The sequence below is a fragment of the Hemitrygon akajei genome, unplaced genomic scaffold (genome assembly GCF_048418815.1).
Source record: "Hemitrygon akajei unplaced genomic scaffold, sHemAka1.3 Scf000049, whole genome shotgun sequence".
Classification (NCBI taxonomy): Eukaryota; Metazoa; Chordata; class Chondrichthyes; order Myliobatiformes; family Dasyatidae; genus Hemitrygon; species Hemitrygon akajei.
Genome location: NW_027331935.1, coordinates 6,568,317 through 6,582,780, shown reverse-complemented (window position 1 = coordinate 6,582,780; position 14,464 = coordinate 6,568,317).

Below are 14,464 nucleotides of genomic sequence, written 5' to 3'. Positions count from 1 at the left end.
TCCAGAAAAGAACGTTGGTCAATCCGTCCACAAGCCGAAACTAAATTCGTATGGGCTCCTAACTTGTTATTATCCAAGACCCCTGGAATATTACTCTCTATCTCTTTTATATGCCCAGAAGAACATACGGATAACATGTTTTATTGTAATACATGTCATCAGGTGTTACTGTGACATTCGTCATTCAAATTACTCGAAATTTCTAAATCAAGAGACAGAAAACCATGATCCTATCTTCCTCTTCAATAAATGGTTCCCTATTTTGCCTGCCGAACTGATGTCCCGCCCTTAATGTCAGAAGCGAATGTGCTCGGCTGAATGGGACAAAATAAATGGGTTTGAAGCTGATTGTCCATGTTGATTGGTCAGGATGATTGTCTACGTTAGAAACAACACTGATCAAAAAATGTCCCATTTCAGCAGCTGACGTTAGATATCTTGGAAAGTACATTGTTAACGCTCGTATTATCTTTTGTTTAAAAGCTAATAACTTGTAACATCCTTTGGGGATACAAATTCATGGCACGGTGACAGAGTGAGAAAAACACTTTAATGCAACGCTTTTGTGTAGCTGGTTGAGCCTCATGCGACGGATGCGATAACCACACTAATTGCCCCAGTGGAATTACTCTGAATTGCATATAACTCTGTAAAACCTGCCACCTGTCCACATGAGCAGTTAAAAGGTTCCGTGCAAGTGAACGCTGCTTCTGACGGAATATGGGATATCCTGCGATTTACTACATCGCGGCCGTTTTCTATCCTGCAATTGTAGCGATCGGTATCCCTGGTAAGAGACTGGAGCTGGTCACTGTATGTTTGGTGCCGTCGTCATCTTGCTTTCATTCAATTGCTCTGTTTGGACTTTTACTGAGCACCGATGAAATTCGTCTGAAATGTGTTTCTAGAATTGAGGATTCAAACATCTGACAGTTTTGTTTTCAGCTTCCATATTGTTTCTATTTATTTCTTTTGTCAATTGAGTCGGTGCCGCTATTGCCATAGTTCTACAGTTTCAGCTCGCTCGGATTTCTGAAGTGACAGTAGTCGCATTTCCAGATCAACTGACCGGCCAGTCCAATATTGACACTTAGGTCAGTTCTTCCATAAAACGTTAAATTGCAACCTATGCATTGAAGCTTATGATTCACTACAAATAAACCTTTAGCTGTTTCACCTGAAATAATGGAAATGGTGTTGTTTATGCAGCGATTCAACTTCTCCGGTACGTGAGTGGTGGAAATCAGATGTCCAGTTCTAATCTGTCGGAAAGTCGCCAACCCACTGCTAATTCTGTCCATTATTGTCCAGCCGGTGGGCAAGGACAGATTCTGCATAAATTGAATTTATGCTTTCAACTTCCAAAAAAAAATCATACCTTGCGTAGCATTGGGGAAAAATTGGGCACTCGAACATTTGCACCTAACGTTAATTCTGTGCTGATATATTTTTTTCTCTCCAAATTTCTTGTAGTTAATTTAACGGCGATTGTGATCCTATCTCGGGGAAAATGCGGACTCTCCAAATGCATCACCCGTTACCTGGTTGGAATGGCAACAGCGGATATGTTGGTGGTTATAGTTTTCTCTTTAGTTGATCAGACCAACAATATCTACATGTATTCCAGATCCCTGCTCATCACTCCTGTATGCGCTCTGACACTTGTATTTGTGGTTGTAACGATGGACTGCTCTGTTTGGTTTACGGTCAGTTTTACCTTTGATCGTTTCATCGCAATATGTTGTCAAAAGCTGCGGGATCGATACTGCACTGAGAGAACAGCAACGGTGGTTATGGTGACGGTGGTTATAGTGAGCTGCGGGAGAGGTGTCCCGTTTTACTTTGCCATTGAGCCTTACGTCATCATTGACAACATACCGTGGCGTTGCGCCTTCTCACATGAATACGCTACTTTACCCGTGTGGAAAGGCTTCGAGTTGTTAGACAGCATTTTAACACCGTTACTACCAATTGGTTTAATTCTTGTCTTCAATGGGTTAACAGTAAGACACATAATTGCGGCAAATAGAGTCCGCAGAGGGCTTCGGAACAGCAGTGATACTCAGAAAGATACCGAGGCGGAGAACCGCAGAAAATCAATGATTTTATTGTTTGCTGTATCAGTTAATTTCATATTATTTTGGATGCCCTATGTAGCTCATTCCCTGAAATGGCAAGTGGAAAATTACTTTTACCTGGACAGATATTTCAGTTCCCCGGTATATATACTACAGCAATTCGGGTTCATGTTGCAAATTTTAAGCATGTGCACCAATACTTGTATCTATACACTGACACAGAGGAAATTCAGAAAAGAGCTGAAGAATGGATTGAAGTGTCTGCTTACATTAAATGGCCATCTGTGTAGATAACACCCAGTTCCAATTACAATTCAGAGGAGATTTCGAATAAAACAGTTCTAAAAATGAGTAACTTTGGCAAATACTGTATGTCACCAATTCAACCAATCATGTGCCTGGTCATCCTGAAATGAATGAATTTCAAAATATCGCAGGTACTCGACAATCATCTGGGAAACGCTAACGCAGCATACAAACTAGAAGCAAAGGCTGTGGGACAGCTTCATCAACCAGGCTATCAGACTAATTACTCCGCGCTGATTTGAGTGCATCTCTATGTTACCTTGACTATTCTATTTGTTATAAATTATTATAAATTACTCAGATTGCACATTGCACATTTAGACGGAGACATAACTTAAAGATTTTTATTCCTCCATGAATGTGAAAGATGTAAGAACTGAAGCCAAATTAATCACAAGGGGAAGAACTGAGTTCCGGACTTTTCGGAGTTCAGATGTTTTAAAATGCTCATAGTCCGGGAAAAGAGAGTAAAGTGAAAGCCTTCGGAACACAGGGAGAGTGTGGCAGTATTACAGCTGCAGAAAGGGAGTGCACTGTGGTGGGAATTATCTTTTATTTGACTGTGAGTAGAACTCAGAAGTAGGAAGTGAACAAACACTCGTTTGAGAGTATTCTGTACAGAGCTCCCAACACCTAAACGATAACAACACACAGAGACAGTGACAGACCGGGAGATGGATTTTGGACAGCTGACATTTTAACATCGCTGTTGTCACAGGCACCTTAAACTTCACTTGTATCAATTTCCACTTCCTCTGATCAAAGGCTTTAGATGTCACAGAATGTTTCAGTTGTGCCTGGGAAGGAGTCCTAGCAGAATAAGTGGGCAGCCGGACGAGCGAACAGTCTATCCTGATTCTAGTACTACAATGCGATACGGATCAGGTAACAGATCACTCCACGGGTCAACATTTCAGAACGATAGAGCGCAGCTATTCGACATTTACTAATACTTTGCACTGGGGTAGGAACAGACAGTATGAAATGGATGTAATTGATGCTATCAGGTTGGAACTTGGGAGCCGAATTTGGGAAGTGATGTGTTCCCTCAAATGAACAACAGAAATATGGAGATGGCTAATGGAACACCGGATTGAGATTCAGTATAGGCTTGTTTCATTGAGCGGGGAATGGTTGGCCGCGTAAAGTAACACTAGTTAAAAAGAGATATGGAACACATTTTCCGGAAGAAAGAAAGATACAGTACTTAAGGTTTAGGAAAAGAAAGGACCCAGGAGAGCTATGGAAAGTGGCAATATAGCCAGGAGGGAAATTAACAACAGACATAGAAGAATTAGAAGGGGTCATGAGAAGGCCTCGGAGAGCACCATTAAGGCAGGTGAAGAACAGAAGGATGACAAGAGAGAGAGTGGGAGATATCAGCGATAAAAGAGGACAAATGTGTCTAGAGTGCAAAGCGGCAGTGAAAGTCCTTTATGTACGTTGCTTCGGTATTCACCAGTGACTGACACCATGACGAATGTGGATACTGCGAAAAACGCAGGTGTGCTGAGGCATGCCGATGCTTAGAATTACGAGATGAAAACTGGGAATACATGAATATCAACAATTTCCCGGTGCTAGAAGGGATGCTATGCAGGTAATTAGAATATGTGGATACAATGAAATGGGCAGGTGTGTTGGGACATGCAGAATTACGATCTGGAAATAGGGAAAACATTAAAATAAGTCATTTCCAGGTTCTGGAAGGGATGTAATTCAGGTAATCAGAGAAAGCGAGCGAAGATCTTGCTGCGGTTTTGGACATGACATTTGAGTTACTATTGGCCACAGATGTAGTGCGGAAAGTTTGGAGAATGGCAAATGTTACTTCTTTGTTTATGGAATGTAATGTAGTTCTGAGAATTACAGGCCACTGAGTCTTCGGTCAGTGGTGGGCAAGGTATTGGAGATGCTTCTGAATATTTATGAGTATCTGGAGAAACATATTCCCTTTGGGGATAGTCAGCATGATTTTGTGAGGGACAGGTCGACCCTTTAGACCATGAATAAATTCCATTTAAAAGTTTTTAAAAAATAGGCAGTCGAAGTCCGAACAGTCGATCTGATGTGCATTATACTGGGTTCCCTATGGTGCACGCATTCTGAAAGACAGGTGACCTGTGATCTAGTGAAACCTGGCTGCATTGATTCAGGACTGGCTAACCAAGGAAAGGGCGATGAGACAGTGGATGGAGTATACTCTGGGGGACAGTGGCTAGTGATGTTGAACAAGGAAGGTATAATCCTTAGCACACTTTACAATTTTATCCAGTCTCTGTTAATACGGTGTTCTGAGAGACTGACGTTAACTTAACCATCCTGCAGAACTTGGAAAATTTACTGAGTTAGGGTGATGGTGGAGACAAAATACTGAATCCGGACTGAAACTGCACGCTGTCTAAACTGAAATCCCGTGTCCTTATTACAGGCCCGATGCTGCGATTACATCAAAAACAACGATTTTGTATTGGAACACTGCAACTCAAAATCAGCATTTCAAAGTACTCCTCAGCATCCTTTTGTGCTCCCCAAATGAAACAGACTTCCAGAATGTGAATTTCACATTAACAATTCAATACACACTAATTTGTCTTAATGTTAATTTACTTTTGAACGGAGGGTTTATCGTACCCGGAATAGGTACAGTCATATCTCGGTCCGTTTACCTTGATTTCACTTGGCCAATGTGGAATCCGTGTCTTCCTCTGAAATCAATAGAAAAGCAAACAAACAAAAGAACACAATCTAAATACGACAGGGAAGGCAAAACAAAAATCTAAGCTGAACGTTTCCTCATTCAAAACTATCGCCAGTAACTGTCGTATATAGAATAAACATTTAATCCCTAGAGTGAAAATCCTTATCAAATATTCTAAAGAACAAAGGGAAAGCAAATGTGGGTGATTGCGATCCCCACACAGTAAGGTTTTATACACTGTCGGAAAAAGATGCAGTCACTGATATTCAGATGTTCCTACAAATTTATATCAAACAGTAAAGCACAAATTTGCAGACAGCGAGCTCCTATTATGAAAGAAAGAATCAATTCAAACATCATTTCAATGCAAACCTAACAGTCACACGACTAGCCTTCCTTTCATTCACACACGCATTACCTCTCTTGCTCTTTCAACTGATCTCACAGCTGTCCAGTCCTTGTGCAATATTTTACATCCTCAGTGATTTCAAACTTTAACCACCGCAGAACATGACATACTTTTAAGAAATCTTTTGGGGTCGAGTGCAAATGGACGCTGTAAGTTATGTATCGTCCACAAGTTAATAGTCAACATATCTAAACATGACGTTACCGCGTCACCAAATCTCCAACGCCGTAAACGTTTTCTCACCTCTAATCAGTGACCAAAGAGGGGATAGAGATGAAATGAACTATTTCCGTTACCACCGTTGAAGTAACAGATTTGGACACTGTACTGGGACCTTTGTCACAAGCACATCCAATCCGGAACTATGGCCTTTAACGCATTAGTGATGGAGTGAAGGTATATTCCTTTAGTGTGATAACTCCCTTATAATCGACGGGCAGAACTTAGGATGATGGCGCCAACCGGAGACTTGTTTGCTTGCATCTTCGGATACAGCTCGGTTTCTGTCTTTAATATCTGTGTTATTTTTTTATTTCCTTTTCAGAGCTCTTTTGAATACCCTGGCATGGAGTTACACGCTATAAGAAATATAAAACTATGAAAGCGATAGATAAGATAGAGGCAGGAATGTTATTTTCATTGGTAGATGAGACGAGAACGAGGGAACTTAGCTTCTACATTCGGTGATGTAGATTTTGGACAGAGATGAGGAGGAACTGATTTTCTCAGAGTGTAGTAAATTTGTGGAACTCTCTGCCCAATGAAGCAGTGGAGGCCACCTCAGTAAATATATTTAAGAAAAGGTTGGATAGATTTTTACATAGTTGTGGAATTAAGTGTTATGGAGAAAAGATAGGTAGGTGGAGATGGCAATGATCTTATTAAACGGCGGAGAAGGCCTGATGGGCGAAATGGTCTACCTCTGCTCCTCCTACTTAAGTTCTTCTGTTTTTATGTTTGTCGCTGATCCATTTACATTTGGTTAGCAGCTCCCGAGGTATCCTCTTCTAATATCCAAAAGTAATTTGCAAGATCATTTAATTCTTCACTTGCTCATCTAGCCTTGTATTTTAGGCAAATTCGAATGTTAAGAATGTACATCTGAGGCTTTATAAAACTGCTATGTGTTTTGGTCTTTTTATATACTCGCACAGGAATAAAGTTCAATCAATTCCCTTTCATTTGTAGTACCTAGACAGTGCACTGCTCACCGTTGATCAGTTGCCTGCAACAGCTCTCTATGGGCGGAAATGTCACAGTAACATGATGAATATCTGTCAGATGCTCAGGTGCAAAGGATGTAGTGCATGTCATATTCTCCGTTCAGATTCCTTCCCCTGTTTCCTTCAATTGTGACTTTCTCTCTGGTCACAAATGGGAAATGGGTTGAGAGGTGTGACAATAACACTGGGTTCTTTATTTATATGCTGGCAGGAGATGTCTGGAAATAGGCTGATTGTCATCGTCATAACCATACGGAGCAGCATCACCACGTCTAGCACTAACATCCTGTTTCAAATCCAGTTCCAATTCAATATTTGAACAAGGGAATGTTGGCCCAGCTGCTTTATATACCACTGTAGAAACTTCAGCTGATCCACTGTTACATTTGATTTTTGATAATAATTTTGTCATTACATTCAAAATATGTACAAATTATTATACATTTTACTCAATCCCACTTCGCAACAGGCTGAAGTGCTTCGTATCACTCACTCTTTTCTTTCTCAAGCTCTCTAAAACTGATTCTTTCTTTCACCCGATTTTCTAGAGCCTGTACTGTTTCTTGCTCTTGGGTAATCCAATCAGGACAGTTGAAAGTGGACACAAGAGGCTTCAGAAACTGACCAGAGACCATTCTCAGAGTAGTACCTATTTGTTATATAAAGAGAGTGGATTCTGATCTGATTCTGGGACAAGCAAATGAGAGCAATTTAATATGGACACAAGGAACATCCGGTAATGACCTGCTAAATCTGAGACCATTCTCGGAGCAGTAGCGACATAGTAGGTAAATTGGCAGACTTGCCACAGAACCAATCTGTAATCTCCCGATTGTTGTAATTGTAGTAGACACTTCCAGAAATACGAGTTGGGGGAGCAGCAGTAATATGACGTATTTGTCGATCACACTGGCTGTGAGGAAAATACTTCTGGGGATGCCCTGTGGAAATTTACCCAAGGAAAGCTGCCGAGCAGGAGGTTTAAACAATTAGAAAAGAACAAAGGTTTAATTGAGGATTTGATAGAGTTATGGCAAAATGTTAAGGCAGAACGGCACTGATAGGGATCGGGAAACGAATGTCGGCATAAAGTAGAAGCCGAGAGAGATAGGTTTCAAGCAGAACACAAAATGCTCCAAAAGGATGTAATAACCTTCAAAGAAAGGTTTACAGTGCCGGAGAGATGTGATATATATGGACCGACTTGCTGCACTGAGAAGAATAATATGTCCTTTTCGATTTTAAAAAAAGGGAGAAAGTGAATACGGAGATAATGATTGGTATGATTTAGCAGATGCAGCTACTTGCTACAGTTATGATAAATAAAAGACACTATTTCGCAAGGATATCGCACCAACACACTACCAAATGCTACCGTCTGCGCGATTGACGCCCTCCTTTACTATCGGGGGGAGGGGGCTCAGGGGTTGCAAATCAAATAAAAACATAACACAACCTACAGAACGCCGTTGGATTACAGAGGCTCCATTTTTCTGGTAATAATATCGGGGCGCGTGTGCTCGCTGTCGATTCTCTAGAGCTTTAGCAAGCAATTACTCATCACAGAGTGTCACACGGCCTGGAATACTCCGAGGAGAGGAAATTAACATTAATGAGTTTGCATCCAAAATACACTCAACTTTGCCAGATACACACTGACATGATGGGGGAACAAATGGGGGACTTAAGAACACAATGTTTATATGTGTTGTCAAAGGGGAACTTGTAGACTCACTAGGCGAATATTAAGGAAGGAGAGGTGAACATCGCAGTGCATTTCCATTCCGTTTATGCAGTGTGTTCCGTGGGGTGTGTGGAATAGCATTAGAGCTGGATCACTTCTTTTGAGCTCTCAAATAGATGGCTGAGGACAGTTGTGTCGCACGGTACCGATGAATCTATAACGGTACTGGAGATTTTTGCTCCTTCTGAACCCACACATACTGAGGCATTGGTACTGCGGAAAACCAGCAGAGCATTGGCAAAGGAGATACAAAGACTGACTATGTTCTCCAATGCGAAGGTGCCCTTCCCAAGGACGTCCCTGCAGCACTATCAATGGGCAAGGAGTGGTCGATGAAATGGAACAAGGGGAGCAACAGGCAGAACGGGAAATGGAGTAATCAAATGTTATAACTGTGGTCAAGAGGGACACATTAAGAGAGAATGTCCAAAACTAAGGAGAGAAACAGCAGAGCAGGCGGTTTGCTCTTGGAGAGACCAGAAAGACCGAGACCACAAAATAACTTGGTAGACACACGACCGTCCAGGGAATTGTACCCGGATCCTCAAAGACTGCTGCAGATCTCGCCAATATGGGTGTGAGACAGAAGCTAGGATAAAACCGAAAGAACTCTAGCTCGTCGAAGTGTTGGAGGACGCCCTGTTAACTTTTATGGACATTGGAAGACCTCGAAAACACCGTCAACACCACTGACGTTAAAAAGACTCATATTGGAAGAAACAATATAAAATTATCCTTCGTAGATTCACAGGATATTCACAAGTTGGACACATGCGTGTATCATTGGAAGTTAGAATTGGAGACATAGCATTGAAACATTCAGTAGTGTTGGTGGAATTACCCAGGGAGCAGCAGCGAATAGTGAGGAGTGATTAAAATGCCAAAGCTGGTCTTTGCTTTTTCCAGATAATTGTATAATTTGGAAGATGCCATCTGGCATGTATGCCACACGATTCCAGCACGAGAATATCAGGATAGAATATGCACAATAATTGAACTAACAATACAACCGGACGACATGAACAATGACCAGAAGGTGCAGCAAATTATTGCACTTAACTCAGGACCGTTTCCAATGCTTCAGCATGACTGCGAAAAGATGGCTGGCGATGTCTCCGTATAAGGTCCAGAACCCAAACCACAAAAGCAATATGGATATCCCCAAAAAGCAGAGGAAGTTGTAGGTAAGGTAATGCAGAGTTTGACACAACGAGGAGTACTGCTGCCAGTAGCCTCCGATCAAAATTCACCCATATGGCCAGTGAAGAAACCAGATGGTAGCTGAAGGTTCACAATAGACTCTCGATGGCTGAATGAAGCAACTCCGTTAACAGCCGTAACTGCAACAATTAACCCGGAGACAGTGGTGAAACAGAATTAAAGAGGTCAATGGTTCACAGTTTCAGTCTATCGCACTAGAACGAGAGAGTCACTAGAAGTTTGAATTTACGTACTGACAGAACTGCCGCAATTATTACCTGCATTCGAACTAAATGTGAGCACTAAAAAGTACAGGTGATGAAAAAAACAGTTATTTGGGAATGATCTTAACATTGAGAAAAAGAGAAATTTGAAAGCGAAGATGGCAATCGATTATGAAACTGCCTGTTCCCCCAGAACTGAAAGAGCTCTGGTCCCTTCTGGGACTGGTAGGCTACTGTAGATATAACACTGATATATTTTCCACTAAGGCGGCTCCTCTAAAGGACTGAAACATGCTCATTGGAAATAGCGTAAAAAGATACCACATACCCAGCAGTGTTGTTATAGGAGACGCATGGGTAGTTGAGATCAGTAGTGTATGCATCACCTATGCTCTCATCAGCTGAGCAGGGGGGGATACTGTATATATAAATAGTAACTTTTGTTAGCGATTCTCTGGGCGGTACAACATTTCGCCAAATTGGCTGAATTTAATCCACCTGCAATATTGACAGAACACACCTCCATACAATTAACGCTAGATGGAAGGATTCAAAATGGTTGAGTAATCCAATGCAGAATTACTAGATGTGGCATTGCTGTGCAAATAATATATTTTAGTGTAAAGGATATAAACACAACTTCAATGTTCGCCGATAACCCGGTGTACCAAAGAGGTGAAGATGAATGCCGTTATGATAGCAAATGGTCTCAAGTGTTCATTTTAATCAACAAAAGAGGGTGGAAGAAGATCAGATAAAGTAATGACTAAGAGCAAAGACATAAAAGAAAAAAAAATAAGTTTTTTGTAGATGGCTCCTCATCAGTACAGGAATGTGAGAGGCGAACTACATGTATAGAGGATGAACATGGCCAGTAAATATACAGTGCAGCGTTACAGTTAACCAAAGCATGAGTGCACAGGCAGCAGTGTTGGCAGCCCGAACATTTTAAATGAAGGAGATTTTATTTTGGTACGAAAATTTAGCTCTTTATTTTTTAAAAAGCTAATAATTGGTCATTGTTATAACCTGAACAATTAGCTTCATGTTAGTGTCAGTCCTTACAGAAAATTCGCCAGCTCCCAATGTACTTTGCTAAAGAAGGGAACTTATTTGGCAGGTACAATGAATTATATTTGTTCCTGACCGTAGAAACTCATGTTTTCCTGAGCCATCAGTAATTTAATGCAGATTGTAGTTGATGATACCTAGCATAATAAATGTTTATGCTTTTGGTTGAACCAGCATGAGATTTCAAATTCACTCCGACAATGACAGTAATTCTATTTAACATAGACACACCACCTGGATTTTTTTCAGAGTTGGGTGAACAGTACTTTCTCGAAGATAAATTTACATTCCGCCCCAAATCCCTCGGAGTCCCATTGACATTACCGGACTTTTCGTATTCTCATTTGGCTCAGATAGTAATCATCATTATTTTGCAAGGTTCCAGTCCTTTGGATGTCGCCCCAAAATTTGCCTGATCTTGGCTTGGCTGAATGCCATTAGCACTCAGAACTCGTTGAGTATTTCTTGATAGCTATGTCTCACCTTTTAGAGAATTTACCCTCGTACCATCCCCCCGGGTCACAACTGGGAATTGGTTCTTCATATCGTTACCTACCACACCACGAGCATCTCGTCCTCCGTAACTTCCTTTGACTCCAACAGGATCTTACGACGATTCACATCCCTGATCTCCACCGCCTTCTCCGCTATCTGCAGGTATCGCTTTATACATCAATCCCTTACCCACCATCCCTTCGAACTAAACACCATCCTGACACTTATCCCTGCAAACTTTACAAGTGCCACACCAGCACCTACAGTCCCTCCCTCACCAGACACCATTCACGGAAACCTGTCCATTCAGGTCAGATATTTAGATAGATAGATAGATAGATAGATAGATAGATAGATAGATAGATAGATAGATAGATAGATAGATAGATAGATAGATAGATAGATAGATAGATACTTTATTCATCCCCATGGGGAAATTCAACTTTTTTCCAATGTCCCATACACTTGTTGTAGCAAAACTAATTACATACAATACTTAACTCAGTAAAAAAATATATGATATGCATCTAAATCACCATCTCAAAAAGCATTAATAATAGCTTTAAAAAGTTCTTAAGTCCTGGCGGTAGAATTGTAAAGCCTAATGGCATTGGGGAGTATTGACCTCTTCATCCTGTCTGAGGAGCATTGCATCGATAGTAACCTGTCGCTGAAACTGCTTCTCTGTCTCTGGATGGTGCTATGTAGAGGATGTTCAGAGTTATCCATAATTGACCGTAGCCTACTCAGCGCCCTTCGCTCAGCTACCGATGTTAAACTCTCCAGTACTTTGCCCACGACAGAGCCCGCCTTCCTTACCAGCTTATTAAGACGTGAGGCGTCCTTCTTCTTAATGCTTCCTCCCCAACACGCCACCACAAAGAAGAGGGCGCTCTCCACAACTGACCTATAGAACACCTTCAGCATCTCACTACAGACATTGAATGACGCCAACCTTCTTAGGAAGTACATTCGACTCTGTGCCTTCCTGCACAAGGCATCTGTGTTGGCAGTCCAGTCTAGCTTCTCGTCTAACTGTACTCCCAGATACTTGTAGGTCTTAACCTGCTCCACACGTTCTCCATTAATGATCACTGGCTCCATATGAGGCCTAGATCTCCTAAAGTCCACCACCATCTCCTTGGTCTTGGTGATATTGAGACGCAGGTAGTTTGAGTTGCACCATATCACAAAGTCCTGTATCAGTTTCCTATACTCCTCCTCCTGTCCATTCCTGACACACCCCACTATGGCCGTGTCATCAGCGAACTTCTGCACATGGCAGGACTCCGAGTTATATTGGAAGTCTGATGTGTACAGGGTGAACAGGACCCTGTTTGTATCAGGTTCTGCCGGTATGGCAGCCCCCACATTGGTGAGACCCAATGTAGATGTGATGCGGCAGTGTGGAACCTTATCGTTTGCAGTCACCCTCTACGATCCACGGTATTTGCATTAGCGAAACTACGTGTAAACATGTTTCAGTATTCCGATACAAATGGATATGCGGCAGGTATTTAAGCATGGTATCCAGTGGTATATTCAATTTCTGACTGCCTTGCAACAGGAGGCACAGATTCACGGTGGAGACCTGCTCTGTGACTCGCCTCTTTAGTTATTCTACTCTCTGTCCACACAGTGCACGTAACAAGAGTAATGATGGAATATTGCCCTCTGAACGGGGAAATGGGTCTTCAGCAAGTCGCAAGGTTGTTAATACCATCCAGAAAAGGAACTCCACTTTATCATATTTCATTCGGCACTGGGTACCGGGTGCAGTGATCTTCCAGGCAGCATCTCCAGCGCCTGGAGCAATGACCACAGTTCCAGGGAATCCAGCCACCTCAGAGATCGCGAGCGAGGCAGACACCCGCTTTGCTAGAAATAAATCTTCATCCGTCACTGCTGTTTGGTCTACCTCTTTCCATTCGCTACTTGAAAGGCTGCAATCGGACAGAAGAAAAGACATTCGGTTCCATCTGAGGAACAATTGGAGACAGATAGCAAATGATGCCTTGGTAACAACGCAAATATCGGAGAAGTAAACAAGACCAGGGCTGGCGTGGATGTGTTAATCAATTAATCTGATGTACTGATTAATGGCGCCGTTGGCAATAAAGTATCAGAGTCGGTATTGAGTGAGCAGCTGTTCTGTTTTGCAACAAGTTAGGGATGAAAATAATTGACAAGAAAAGGTGGGGAAAACGTTGAGACCGGTGCAGTCAGCCTCAGAAATGTTATTCAAAGTGTAAGAGCGGAAAGAGTGTATCAGCGCTGAGATATTCTCAACTGAGCCGAGGGCCACGCATCAGTACGAGCGTCACAATCGATGCAGGGTGGCCGCTCATCGATACCAGCAGGACAATGGATACGGAGAGGTGAGTCGTCCCAGAGTGATCAGAAGCCGCACGGCGATGCCAGATCCACGATAGATACAGAGTGGTGAGACTTTATTTCCAATAATCCGAGAGCCACTCAGCGGTACGAGTTCCTCTATAGGCACGGAGTGATGTACTGCAGGAGTAGAAGGAAGTGTGGTTGAAATGTGAATTTGAACACATCCACAGTTCGGCACATTGGTGACGAATTGAAAAATCAGAACATACTGAATGGAGAAATCGGACAGAGATAGTCATGGAGTCATATATTATTACTCCTCCGCCCATCTGGATCATTCCTCTGTGATCCTCCAGATTGGCTTATTAATCTACACTCTCGTTCCGTCTCTCATGCACTTATCTGAAATGATACAACTGAAAGGAGACCATCCGTTCAATAAGCAGAATGGTTCGCACTTTACAAACATGTCACTGACCACGCTGATGTTATCACTGCATCTCTTGAACCATCACTGAGCTGAAATGATAATATCACTGCTGGCCAAGCTGATGGCATCATTCCTAATCCTACTGTCTATCGTCAACCCTACTGATAATGTTGTTGTTTCTGCAGCCTCAGCTGATCAAAGTGATGATGCCACAGCGTAGCCTGGTCATTCACTGACAGCATTCCT